Source organism: Canis lupus, chromosome 26, assembly GCF_048164855.1.
Source record: "Canis lupus baileyi chromosome 26, mCanLup2.hap1, whole genome shotgun sequence".
NCBI classification, from domain to species: Eukaryota; Metazoa; Chordata; class Mammalia; order Carnivora; family Canidae; genus Canis; species Canis lupus.
This window is the reverse complement of record NC_132863.1, coordinates 42,561,836-42,576,912: the sequence shown is the minus strand read 5'-3', so window position 1 is coordinate 42,576,912 and position 15,077 is coordinate 42,561,836. Positions and strand designations below refer to the sequence as shown.

The following is a 15,077-nucleotide window of genomic DNA, read 5'->3' as shown; positions in this document are numbered from 1 at the left end:
TATACAATGGAATATTACTCAACCATTAGAAAAGACAAACATCCACCATTTGCTTCGACGTGGATGGAACTGGAGGGTATTATGTTGAGTGAAATAAGTCAGCTGGAGAAGAACAAACATCATATGATTTCACTCATATGTGGAATATAAGAAATAATGAAATGGAGTATAAGGGAAAGGAAGGGAATTGAGTGGTAAAAATTAGAGAGGGAGACAAACCATGAAAGACTCCTAACTCTGGGAAACAAAGGATTGCAGGAGGGGAGGTGGTGATGGGGGGATGAGGTGACTGGGTGATGGGTACTAAGGAGGGCACTTGATGGGATGAGCACTGGATGTTATACTACATGTTGGCAAATTGAACTTAAATTTTAAAAAATGAATAAATATATAAATAAATGGTTGTATTATAAATGGAGGATGAATTGAAAAAGAATGAACTATCTAAAGAAAACAAGAAAAAGGAGTAAAAATAATGGCTAATCAGTGCATTAGCTAAAGAAATCCATGACTATAAGCTTAAGAGACGGTTTCAAAACAAACATTAAAGAAGTTTTCTTTCTGGCCCCAAAAAAGGAATAGAGAAGTCAAAGGAACTTAAGTTAAAAGCAAAATTAAATATGTAGGAACTTATAAATGTTACAAAAAATATAACATGCAACTTTGTGCTAATAAATTTGAATATAGTGTTTTCATTCATTAATCATTAATAAGATAATGCAAGCCACCAAAATTCACAAGGATTTATGAAATTTCAATTTTGGAAATTTAAAAAATGTTTTTTCTCCGTTACTGCTTATTAAGTTTTTACACACACATTCACACACACACGATTTGTACATACATATATAGTAATATAACAATTCCAGGCCCATGTGAGTTTAATTTTTTGTTTTAATTTCTCATTCCCAAGAATATTGATCCCAATTATATGTGCCATTCCAGAATTTTTTAAAAAAAGATTCTCCAGTCTGACAAAATCTCTATGTAAAACTTGACATAGATAAAATAAGAAAAGTACAGCTTCAACTCACCCATAAATACAGATGCAAAATTCCTAACAAAAACTTGGCAGATTATACTTTGTAATTTAAAAGATGATAAGTCACTACCAAATAGGGCTAGTTTAAGGAATGAAGAATGATTCAGAATTAAAAATGAGTGAATTTTATCTCATGTAAATGACACCTCAATAAAGCTTATAATTTTCAAGTATGAGATTGTCTAATATTTATAAACCACATAATCACATCAAATATGTGTGTATATCTATATATATTTTATATATATATATATTTTATATATATAGATATAACATATAAAAATAGAAGATGTACATTACATTGGCACAGACAAACAGACCACAGGAAATATAACAAAATGTTTGGTGATAGACTTATGGGCAATGTTTATTTTTCTTCATGTTTTTTCTTCTTTTTTTGTAGTTCTCAAATCATCTGCCAACAACATAAGACAACATCATAATACTATGAAGAAAAATATACAAATGACTGTTCAGCCTCTCATTGGAATTAAGCTCTTTATAGATCTTGGATACTTGCCCTTTATCTGATAGCTCATTTGCAAATATCTTCTCCCATCCTGTAGGTTGTCTTTTAGTTTTGTTGACTGTTTCTTTTGCTGTGCAGAAGCTTTTTATCTTGATGAAGTCCCAATAGTTCATTTTTGCTTTTTTTCCCTTGCTTTCATAGATGTATCTTGCAAGAAGTTGCTGTGGCCAACTTCAAAAAGATTGTTGCCTGTGTTCTCCTCTAGGATCTTGATGGATTCTTGTCTCACATTTAGATCTTTCAACCATTTTCAGTTTATTTTTGTGTCTGGTGTAAGAGAATGGTCCAGCTTCATTCTTCTGCATGTGGCTGTCCAATGTTCCCAACACCGTTTATTGAAGAGACTGTCTTTTTTCCAGTGGATAGTCTTTCCTGCTTTGTCGAATATTAGTTGACCATAAAGTTGAGGGCCCACTTCTGGATTCTCTGTTCTGTTCCATTGATCTATGTGTCTTTGTGCCAGTGCCACACTGTCTTGATGATCACAGCTTTGTAGTACAGCTTGAAATCTGGCATTGTGATGCCCCTGGCATTGGTTCGAAAAAAAAAAAAAAAGGAATTAAGCAATCAAATGTATGTAGTTTATGAAAAAAAAAAACCTATGGTATTTTGTTTTTGATGCATGTCAGTATATAAGCTTCTTTGGAAATATGTCTTTTTAGGATTTTATTTATGTATTCACGAGAGACACAGAGAGAGAGGCAGAGACAAAGGCAGAGGGAGAAGCAGGTTCCATGCAGGGAGCCTGATGTGGGACTCAATCCCAGGATGCTGGGATCTGGACCTGAGCCAAAGGCAGACACTCAACCACTGAGCCACCCAGATACCCTAAGGGATGAGTCTTAAGTCTGAAAATACTACCCTACTCAGCAATAGCAACGCAATGAAATGAACCAGCAATCTCAAAACTGCCTCCAAATCTTGATTTACACATTGGTTTTTATTTAGTTACTGTTAATTCTTCACACTCTCTTTTAGTGATAATTGATTACAGGTTGATTAAATATAAACAAACAAAAAAAAAGAATGTTGGTGATTTTTTTTTTTTTCCTCCAAAAAGTGCCCCAGTAATTCCTGGAATGGATAAACGACTTAACGCTCTGATATTTCATGTTAAACTTTCTGCCTTTAAACAACAACAACATTTTCTTAATGAGTTTTGGACGTTATTTAGCCAGAAAGAAGTCCTATCTATAAAATTCAACCGTTGAATTTTATAATCTTATTCTGTAACAAAACTGGCATCCCCTCCATTTAAATGTATAGACATTTCATACCAGATTATCAGTTCTGATGACTAATGAACGCAAATGATTTTGTTCTTTTTGGGATTCATATTTTATTGGCTCACTGTGGCTGATCTACTTCTATTGAAATCTCTTTAGAGTACATGTGTAAACAGCATCAATGGGTTTTTCCTGTTTTCGGATTAAGAGTAAAAGAGGTAGAGTTGAATATTATGAAAGTATTTTAAAAATATTTCTGGTGTATGAATCCGAAAACTTGTTTGGAAATGTACTGAACTGGAATTAATTGGTATTCTGATTTCATTCCTAATGTTCTGCTGCTCTATTGTTTGAAAAATAAATGAAGAGAAGAGTACTGAGCTGTTAAGACCGAATGATCTATTGACTATCTAATTAATGTGCTGGGCCATTTCATTAGCATTCAGATGTTTTATGTAGATTGACAAAGCTCCTGTGGTTTTGTAATTTGTGGAAAGATTGGGAATTTAGATGACCACTCGGGCACAGAGGCCAGGGTAGCGTCTGAAGGGGGCAAGATTTGGAGAGATCCTAGGGAAACTGTAGCTCCTAGGTCCTGAGTATCTCACCCTTCAGGTGGATGTCAGTAGCCTGAAAGTGGTCCTGAGGACAAACGGTGGCCTTTTTTTTTAAAAGCAAATACAACCCACATCTCCCTTCCACAGTGAAGAAACTATCTCAACTCTCCATCCCTCGGGTTCCTTATTGATGACGTGGTCCCTGATGCATCTTCTAGCTCTGATCCCTCATTCGAACCATGAGTTTATAATCACCTGAGGCATCATCTCTCCCACATCATCGCTTTGGAAGACAACACACTTGTGATTAGAATGGGGTCATTTTTTCAATATGATATTTGTGCATGTGGAAAGAGAGCATGGAAAAAAAGAACAAGTTTTTAATTGCTTAGAGCCACTTCATGAACCAGAGGAGAAAATGCTTATTCATTTAATAGTTAATATTACTCAAATAGGTCAACAAATACGCTATCTTCCTCAAGTCCACGATCTATTGCTTTTTCTCCCACATTAACCAAGCATACTGCCTGCCAGGTACTGGGATTACAATGATAAATAAACAAACAATGAACAAACAAAGATCTCTGCCTTCTGGGACCTCCAACATAGCTGGAATGTATCTAGTCAGCAAATCAGACAAGAACCCCAAAAGAAGCACGAAGCGTCCTAGGTACAAAGGAAACAAACAGAGGGGTATGCCCCAGCATATGAGGTAGAACCTTTATAGAGGATCTTTTCTGTGAAGAGATGACATTTTACCCTGAGACTCTGAAGGAGGCAAAGCTCACCAAACAAAAGCCAGGGGAGGGCTTTCTTGATAAGGCAGCAGCAGGTGAAGAGGCCAGGAGATGGCAGAGAGCTCGGTGTGTTCAAGGAACTGGCAGCAAGCAGGTGAGCTTCAGTGTGGTTAACAGCCCAAGCTGCAAAGAGCTGGGAAGTGAGGTTGCAAAGGAGTCCAGCCAGCTCCTGCAGAGTCTTCTCAGATGCAGAGGCATCTGGATTCCGTTCCACACACAGTGGTTTCATTCAGGGAAACGATTTGTATATTTTATTGGAGCATATAATGCCTATATAGAAAGGTGTAATGGTAGATTGCTGTGAGGTGTGCAGTTGTCAAATCAAATGCAAGACACAAAGTAGAACCTTGCCAGCACCCCAGAACCCCCCGCCTCCCCTTTGTCACTCAAAGCCACCTTCCCTCCCTCCATGGCAAATGATAGTTTTACTTCCATACTAATAATTTTCTTGCTTTCCATTATACTTTTCCCATCTAAACACGAATGGCTAAACACTACATACAGCTCGGCTTTCCAGGTTTTTAAACTTAAATGAAACTGTTCTTTGTATCAGTTTGTGTCTGGGTTCTTTTGCTAAGTATTATTGATACAGGGGGCACCTGGTTGGCTCAGTGGGACGAGCACATTACTCCCCATATCCCTGCAGTGAGTTCCAGCCCCACCCACATTGGGTACAGAGATTCCTTAAAAAAACCTTAAAAAAAACCCACAAGAAGTATTATTGATACAATTTATTTATTTTTTTTAGATTTATTTTTTATTGGTGTTCAATTTACTAACATACAGAATAACCCCCAGTGCCCGTCACCCATTCACTCCCACCCCCCGCCCTCCTCCCCTTCTACCACCCCTAGTTCGTTTCCCAGAGTTAGCAGTCTTTATGTTCTGTCTCCCTTTCTGATATTTCCCACACATTTCTTCCCCCTTCCCTTATATTCCCTTTCACTATTATTTATATTCCCCAAATGAATGAGAACATATAATGTTTGTCCTTCTCCGACTGACTTACTTCACTCAGCATAATACCCTCCAGTTCCATCCACGTTGAAGCAAATGGTGGGTATTTGTCATTTCTAATAACTGAGTAATATTCCATTGTATACATAAACCACATCTTCTTTATTTAAATATAATATTGGAAATTCCTGTATGTTGCTACACTATTATTTGGAGTGTTCCTTGGCGCAGACAGCCTTCAATTTAATCTTTGCATCCATTATACTGTGGATGTCCACTGGGTTGTTTTTTGGGGTCTGCTGATATAAACACTTGTGTACTTTTCCCGGTCCAGACATATTCTTGTTGGCTGGCAGCCCTTTAGCAAGAGAACTGTGGTAGACCTTCACTTCAGTAAGCAATGCCTCTTTTTTTCAGAGTCATTTTACCAGTGTAAACTTATGCTGTGTGGGAAACCTCATTGCTTCATGCCTCGCCACCAATTGGTGGGGTCATTCTTTTCAATTTTAGCTCTTACAATGAGAGCTTTTATTTTTGAAAGATTGTTATGGATGTTGCGTGACAGGGCCAACTAAAGCAGGTATCCAAGGTAGGTTCTAAGGACCAAACTAAGAGGACTGACTGATAGGTTGGATGGAGATGATCAAGTATGACTTCCACATTTCTAGCTTTAATAACTGGATGAGGATAATGACACTTTGAGATAGAAAGGACTGGAAGCAAAGAGAGTCAGAGGAGGGGCATATCATTTTGTGCAGATGTGTTATGAGTGACATGCCTATTAGATACCCACCTTATGTCACATGTGTATCTCAATGCATCTGGGGCTCAGAGTAACTGCTCAATTCCTAAACAAATAGGAATTCCTTTTTCTCTGAGGTAATAGGAAATCTGGAGATAATGTGATTGCTGGCATTGATTCAGTAATTTCTAAATAATGTCATCGGGAATGAGGGGGGGGGGTTTCTATCTTTCTTTGCTGCCATGCTCAGCCTATTGTCTTGACTTTGTCACATCAGCATTCACAGTAAAGAGAAGAAGAGAGGGGCTTCACCAGCTTTCATAAGTTTCTTTTAGGAAAATAAAGGATCTCCAAGAAACATCCACTAGACTTCCACTCACGTGTCAACCGACCTATGGCATGAGCCCAGCTCTAGCTGCAAGGGAGCCAGGAGAGGTGAGTCTCTAACTGTACGCTGTTGCCCAGAGTGAAACAAGGGTTCCCTTAGTGAAGAAGAATGGAGAATGGATATGTGTTAAACAGACAGCTCTGCCTGCCACATGAAGATGGTGGATGTTTGAGTTCAACCACACTGGACTATACTGGGTTGATTTGAGAGAGAGAGAGACAGAGAGAGAGAGAGAGAGAGGACTGATGCTCTTGGTAAGAGTGGTTATTTGCACTAAAAGCATAAAATTGGCCACCACTGAAGATATTGAAGATAAAAATGAAACACATTGTGGGGGCTGAGAGCAATCCACAAAGAATTTAAAGACAATTTTAATGCCTCTACTTTGGAAAACATATACTTAACTCACACACATGTAATTTCTAGTATTTTCTTGTTTTGAAACAATAAATATCCCAGAACATCTCGTCATCTGAAAGAGAATAATGATCAACCCAGCCAATTACAGAGGTAGGCTATTTTTTAAATGCATTCATTCCACAATATTAAAATATATGGCACCGTGCTATGATTTCTTTCAATTAATCAAAATGAAATACAATACTTATCTATCTCCAAACTGCTACTTTCATTTTGGTGGCCTATACTGTTTCTATAACTGAGGCTGGATTTTTGTACACCAAATCACAGTGAGGCTCTACACTCCATCTAGACTAAACCAATCCTACCAGGACACAAGTAAAAAGGGCTTAATTTTTTTTTTTTTTCCAAAAAGAACAGCACTTGATTGTCTTCATTGAATCAAACGTTTGAAAACCATTCACAAATAATCGTAGGTCCTTTCCTGTGCCCTTCAAAACAATGGCAACACCTAAGCAAATCCTAAGATGCTCTCTAATATCCCATGCATGTTCGACCTACTACAATGATGACAATTTCAAATAGAATCTGCTGCCAAAATGGGTTTCAACAGCAGAAACCCACATGCAAATTGCTCCCGCTCACAGTCTACAGTCTCACAGTCTAGGTTACAGGGTAATGTATACACACAAATGAGTGGCGAAGAAATTCTAGGTTTTAGATAAATGATGATAGTTTGTTACCCTCAGTACCTACATTCCAAAGGGTTGCTTCCACTGCTCTGAAAGAATAAATCAATCTTGCCACAGCCCGGGTTTAAGGATAGTGGAAGAAAAGCAGTGATAGCTTAGGAAGCTAACACATATTGAGTGCTTGGGAGGCACCAGGGACTCTATCAGGGGCATTATGTGCCTTGCCTTATCTAATCATCCCTGCTCTGGAGCTGAGGCTGGTAGAGATGCAGCGTATTCCTAAGATGACATGCCTAAAACAAGATGAAGCCACCATTAGAACTCAGCCAGATTTCAGAAACTAGGGTTTCTTTTTCTTTTTTTTTTTTTAAGATTTATTTATTTATTTATTCAGAGAGAGAGAGACAGAGAGGCAGAGAGAGACACAGGCAGAGGGAGAAGCAGGCTCCATGCAGGGAGCCCGACGTGGGACTCGATCCTGGGTCTCCAGGATCACACCCTGGGCTGCAGGCAGCACTAAACCGCTGCGCCACCGGGGCTGCCCAGAAACTAGGGTTTCAATCATAATTTTGTCCCCCACTCCTCAACGTAGAGGAAAAAGTCACACCTCGGGATCATTTCCTTAAATGACATATGTCAAAAAAATACATAGCAAAGGAGGTATATTTAACTCCAAACCCCAATTTCCATACTCCCACCTGCTCAACCCAGAGTGGATTAAAAATTTCCTGATGACACAGCTGCCTGCACTGATCAAGTCCATCAGTGATTGGGAGACTGCTATTTCTCTGCAATCTTAGAAATAAATTCTCAGGAGAAATTTGTTCAAGGGCGAAAGAAAACAACAAAAATCTTGTTGAATCCTTAACTGACACAGATTTATAAACTTAGCATAAGCAGCACGGGCATCACTGAGCTATCCTGATAGCTCTACTTAATAGTAGCAGTCCAAGGTCTGGCCACTGCTTCATAATCTCCTCTTTTCGTTTTTCTAATGTCTCTTTATTTGTATTTCTGTGGGTTCCATGCATTTTCTCCCTCTAAGGGACACAAAAAATAATACCGCAGAGCTCCCACATAGTCATAAAGTGATAAGTGCCACTAGTAAATCCTAGCACTTACTTCATACTATCGGATTGAATGACCAAACACAAGGCAGACATATATTCCAATAGTTCTTCAATCCTTTAGCCATTTATTTCCAAATTGGGTGTGCCATTTACATTTAGACTAGCAGCCCATTTTCGTTTTTCCTCAAGTGCTGTTAACAGAATGGCCCATATAATATAGTAACTTTGATTTTTTCCTGAGGATCAATCTTTACTTGTTAGGGAGAAAACTTGCCAGAAACCTACTGCATTCTAAACTCTTATCCAAAATCTCATGATAAACCTACCCAAGCTGAAAGTGTTTTATTTCCTGTTATTTATCTTAACAATACTGTGATATAAGTATGGCAGTTGAAAAACTCAGAAACCCCCACTATAAATAATGCAGTTTTTAAGAAAGACAGTAATCCACTCCTGACCTAGTTCACCAATTCATATTCAGACGGGAACAGCCAAATTGTATCGATGAATTTTTTAAAATCAGAAAACACAGTTCTTTCCATTATGAAAAGCACCTCACTTTGCTAATTGCCAAACATCAGTGAACTTGTCATTCAGTAGAATATCTATTATGTTGATTCGTAAATGGCAAATTGAGTACCACACAAGGAAACACAAACAAGATAATTTAAATTATGAGTTATTTGTGCAGACACAAACAAAATGTGTGCTTATTCAAAGTTTCTAAAATGTTTTGGAAATGTGGTTGGTTCGGTGCCCTTAAAGCACCCACACATATGTCCTGTTAAAAAGCACAGTCTGTTCCCTTGCAGTACCTGCTTCTGTGATGTAAATTAGCTCCTACAGATCTAGAAATAAAGAGATGATGTCAACGTAGCATTTAGGGCACGGGTGTCACTTACACTCTCACTACTACACAGAGCAAGTTGCGGGAGGGGGCGGGGGGGCACCAGATGATGCCTGTTCACTCCAAGTTCCTCTCTATGCTTGGTTGACCTTGGAGGGTTTTTTTGGAAATGATTTTTGCACGATTCCTTCCACTCTTTATGTGTTTATCTATTCATTTAATTTTGCAGCTTCAACCCTTCCACACACTCTCTTCCAGTGGGTTCTCTTCACTTTTCATCAAAGATTTATTTTTTTCATCAAAGATTTAAAGTCCTATACTTACTGTAGTATTTCTTTATTATGAAGGAATATTTTTGCGCTTTGGGGTTTTTTTTAGGATTAGTATTATTGTCGTGATTGCATACTTGCATGGTTTGAGTGGTTTGTCTAATGTTATTTGCCCCCAAAGCTCCATTATTTTTACCAAGTAATTCTGTGAGGTTTTTCAAGAACACATATATTGCAGTAGAGCAGTATCTATGAACAATATTGCGTATAGATCATATGAAGACTCTCATGAGACATTTGCCTTTCCTTCAACTCAAGAATGCTAGTACCTTTCATAAAAAATGAGTTTGCCTTTATCCTGGTGCTGTAAACGATGTAATCTCCCTTTGTTAGAAGCTTTATAAGATGCTTTATAGATGTCTTTGTTTCCCTTATGTTAGATGCCTATAGAGAAATTTGGGCCTCATCCTAACAAGTATAGAGGATTTGATAATACACATTTTTGTATCAAACTCATTACTGGCTCCATTTCTTTTCTGTTGATCATAGTGGATGTTAGTATTTCCTCCTTTTTCTATTTCTTTTACAATCCTGTTACTTTATATATTGCTTCTAAACTGCCATTAACACTGTCTAAAGGTAGGAAGTTTTATATATACACACATCTATTTATATATACACAGACTCACATGTGCATATATACATATAAATAGCACATACATATGCAGATAGATACACTCTGTATTTAGAATTACTTGGTTATTTAAATGGAATCTGAATGTAAGTAGCAGGTGGTAGGAGCCCAAAAATAAGTTAATTGGAATTAAACAGAAAAGACCAATTGATTATGTGCCTCTCTACAACGTTTCCACTGTTGTTTTGGAGTTGTGGAAAGAATGTCTCTATTACCCACCAGGATACCATTTGTCACATTGGAATAGAACCAAAATTTTCTACAAGGCATTCTGGATTCATTAAGAAGTTAGCACGTTCTCTCAAAGCCCCTAACCTACCCCCAGCGTGTATTAATAGACTGAGGGAACCTGAGTCAGCACGTCATAAATTTTGTATATACACAAACAAGAGAGAAAAAGTGGCAACATGGCATGTTCTGGTTGTAAAACATAAGATATCACCAAGATATATGATAGAAGAGCTTGAGGAAATTATACCATCTCAGTCACACAAAGACCAAAATGCAAAACAAAAGTTGGGTCACTTTGATTAACATGGAATGAGATTGTAAATTTCATATATTTCATTCATTTGTCAAGCAGATATTTATTGCACACTTAGTAATGTGCACATTACTCTGTTGTTGGCCCACCCAGATCCCCTTTTCCAAGAAATGTACTGATTCCCAGATACCCTCAGTATTGCCTGCTAATAGCTCATGACTGTACCCTTCTCTGAGAATCACCCTCGGCTCGTGGGAGCTGCTCTCATGTCAATGGCTGACTCATCCTGGGGAAATGGGGTGAGAATTCAGTCTGCTGGATTCAAAGTGGGACAACTGCCGTGATGCAATTCATGCTCCCCATGGGATTAGACAGAGGGTAGGGAGCCAACAGTTCTGGCTTCCCTAGGACTGGCTTGGTTCTCTCACTTCTGTCTAAGACACCACCTCAATGAAACACCTGTGCAAGAAAACTCATCCCAGGCTCTGCATCTGGAAAACTCAACCTAAGACACCTGCTTACTATGGGCCCGCCAGTCTTAGGTGCTCAACAGCCAGGCACGGTTACTGCCATTATGAACTTACCTGTTACTGATCACAAAACCTTAGAAACACATTCTAGAAGTTAAAACACACAAGGTCTACCTGGGACCAGGTGAGCAGTATTAGGTAGAGTGGTCAAGACAAGGCCTACCTGAGGAACAACAACTGAGCTTTGACGAAAATGCTGAGAAGCATCCAGCTGTGTGAAGACATAGAGAGTGGTTCAGGAGGAGGGGCCAGCAGATGCGACTATCCTGGGGTAGAGTACACTCTGTCTGCTTTAGTCGGGAATCCTTCCTCTCCACTCCTGACACTCCTTCCTGCAAAAGCAGCTCATTTGGCGTCATCTCCAGCATCTCCCCATTCTCAATTCTCTTTGCCCCAGAGTGAGTGCAGGGACAACTGAGTGGTAAATTTAAGCAGAACAGTTGTTCATGTTGGACTCATTTGTACACTCTCAAGAGCAAGCTGCCTGCCCTCCGGGAGCAGCCTTCTGATCTGCTTCTCCAGAAGCAACTTTGCCCTGATAAAGTGTTACCTGTGACTGGCTGGGTTTAGTCTAGCCAGCTCTGGAATTCGGAATCAGTAAGCCTTCTTGACTAACAGGCTTCAAGCCCAGTCCTCTTACATGGGCTCTGAAGGAATCTAGGTGCTAGCTGACCTCCAAAGACCACTGCCTCACTGCATCGGTTTGTTCAGATCCAGGATGGGCAATAGTCCTTCCCCCTCCCAGAGGCCATACTGACTTTTCATTCACCTCACTAAGATTTACTTAAGAGAGCAACTTGGAAAAGAGAAATCATCAAACATGGCAATCCTTTCCATTGAAAATAAGGTAAATAAAGGCGTGGACCTTGAGAAAAACATCCACGATTTTGCTTCCATTAGAGCAGAAAAGTCAAATGGTAAATAAATTCTGTCGTTAGTATGGACAATATATCAAAAATTATATTAAAGTTATAAAGTTTTGATACACCTACTTTTCAATTATTCAATAGATTTTCAACTACGTGAAGGTTTTGGGAAACTAAGTATTAAAAATACATTAAAATGTGTACATGGATCCACATTTTCCTTTTGCCTCCATTTTAAATTTTTAAAGACTATTGCATTACAATATTAGTTCTCTTGATCACTGACTTTCTGTACCCTCTTAACACACTTAAATTTTGTACATGAGGCAAGTGACTTGCTGAGGCACAGAATTTGAGGCAAGGGCAGGGGTGGGGGTGAAAGGTGGGGTGAGGGACAAAGATTTAGGTGGTACTTTACCTGCTTCACCCTCATCCCAGCACCACACAGTAATATGTTCTAAAAACTGGTGTTGGGAGGGTGTAGCAAAAATTGTGCTTTTACTAAGTCATGACAGGAAAAGATAGAAGAGACAGAGAGGCAGACAAGACTTAGATCAAGTAGGGCCTTTAGATAGGGATTGAAAGAGAGGTTTCACCCTGGAACTAGTGGCTAGTCCATTTTCCTGCCACCTACCACTCACAATAGCATCAAATACGACTCTGACTTCGAAGCAATCTCTTGGTTCTTACTACCCAAAAATTAATGTTTCAGTTCCCCAGTGCCCAGTCAAGGAGTTATCAAAAAGATATCTATTTTTTCCACCTGAAACTTCTATAGTGACCCACAAAATCTCCCAGCAAGCTCATCCTTCCCATAATGCTTGATGTTTGAAGAGCTACCTTGTATTCGTAAAGTTCATATGATTGTGAATACTTCTAACAATACAGAAAAGAATAAAAAGATATGAAAAATCAAAAGAAGATACCAGACATTAAGGAAGTTAAATATTAGTAAGAGAAGAAAAAGCAGAACCAGCCTTGGATTATTTTCAAAAATAATAATAGTGGTTTTCTTTCCAAATTGCAAAAACAACGATGTTTGCCTGCCCCCAAATCTGCCTCATGTGATGGCATATTCATTTCCTTTCCTTTTTAAGCTGTAAAAAAATATCCTCATAAATAATTACGCAGGGAATAGAGCCACAGAGCAATACTTATCACCTCTGTATTATTAAGGAGTAAGAAGATACTGAAGCTTAATTGCTACCGTATTAGTATTTTAGTAAAGTTAATGGTGCTATCACTAGTATTTTCATTCATGGTCTCATCCTTTTAAACATCCATGGAACAGAATTTAAACCTTTGCTACTGATTCTGGGGAATCTCAAAATTGAATGCTCATGGGATTAAGCAAGCAACATAAATACAGATCATGAAAGAGACAAGAAGGAATGGTGGGGACTAGGGTAAAATGGGAAGTGTTCATTTCCTTTTTAAAGGGTGCTACTTGAAATTCTCTAACAGAAAAGCTAAGGATTTTCACAATAAAACCCAGTCTTCCTATTTGTCGATGATGACAACTAAGTCCTTTTTTAATGTTTTTAACAAGCCAAACAAAGCATGTCTTTCAGAGTGCTTACAACTGCAGGCGAGGGTTATCATTCTGAACATCCATCTTTGTGCTGAGTTGAACTACAGGATTGCTTTCAAAGAGATGCAAAGGTATGAAGAATTAATGGTCTCTAGTGCTTTTCTCTTCCTACCTCCCTGCTATTTCTTACCTGCTTCTCAATATCTGTGGTAAATGGAAAAGCAAAGTAAGGGAGTTTGTTAAAGAGTCACCCTGTTTTTACCAAAATTTTAAGTGAATATACTTTGGGTTGCTGGCAAAGGGTGGCTTTGGAATTCTCATGTGAAGGAAAATGCACAGTCTTTATAGCTGTGATTTCCTTTCCCATTCAGAGAGGTGTTTTACCTACTCCTGGATTCTCATCCCCGCATAGGATTTTCTGTTACCATCACCCTCGTTACCTAATCAAGGCCACCTTCCCCTCTTTCCTAGCCTCCCTTGTCCCCAGCAACCGGAGAGGTCTTCTTCAAATATGCATCAGTCACAGTTCCTGATTGCAAGCAAGACAGTAACCTAAGAAAAATTATTTAGAGGGATGTTGGGGAGTTCACTAGACCAACAGCAAAAGCTAGGGAGCCACGGGGGAGAAATGAAGGGGAATCATGGGAAAACACGCCACAGGACCCTTGCCAAGGCCATGCCCTGAAGCAGCCATTTGACTAAGACCATACTGTTGGAAGTAATTCCTTCCCACCTCTCCAGATCCAACGTCCTGAGGAGGTGCATGTAACTGGCCACACCAGGATCCTGTGCCCCACACTGCTAGCTGACAATGGATGGAAAGGGGAAGGACTCTGCTGGGGAAGGTGGCAGGGGGAGAGCACCAATCCCAGGATCCACACGAGGGAGAATCCTGCCCCCACCCGCACCGCCAAGTACAGGAAGTAGATGGGATGCCTTGCAGACAAAACATGACAAATAAATATTAAACCACTTTGCTACATAAAATCTCTTTGTGAATTCCCATGTCTTTAAGAATAAAATCCATACTCCGAACCAGAGCACTTCAAGAAGTGGTCCCTCTTCCTACCTCTGCAACCTCTCCTCTCACTCCCTTGAAAGGTACTTCTCAGCCATAGTGGCCTCTTTAGGTTCTTGAAAGAGCACCAGGTCTCTATCTTTGGACCTTTATGCACGCCTTTCCCTCTGCGTAAAATTCTCTTACCACTCCTGCCCACCACTCCCATGCCTGGGTCCACATCATTTAGGGCTTTAGCTACTTTTGGAGGTCTTATCAGAGCATACTATCATAAAAAGCTCACGTTTTGCCACAGGGCTCTCTACCAGATTCATATATCCACTTCATATTTCTTATGACAGCCTGGAGATATACTGGTGTGTATTGACTTGGTGCCTGTCAACTTGGTGTGTGTTGGTTTGTATGCTGTCCCTATTCCTCAGTAGTCCACATGCGATGACAGTGGACCTTTCCAGTATGTTTCTTCTCTAGCACCGAG

The 15,077-nt window shown here is 39.3% G+C and overlaps 1 long non-coding RNA gene across 1 annotated transcript; it reads right to left on the bottom strand.

The window, feature by feature from the left end:
- Positions 1 to 1,393: 1,393 nt before the first annotated feature.
- LOC140617919 (uncharacterized) lies at positions 1,394 to 4,414 on the bottom strand. Its single transcript, XR_012018067.1, has 2 exons — positions 4,143 to 4,414; positions 1,394 to 2,097 (listed from the first exon to the last, which is right to left on the bottom strand). It is a non-coding gene; the product is annotated as an uncharacterized lncRNA (long non-coding RNA).
- Between the last annotated feature and the right edge of the window lie 10,663 nt (positions 4,415 to 15,077).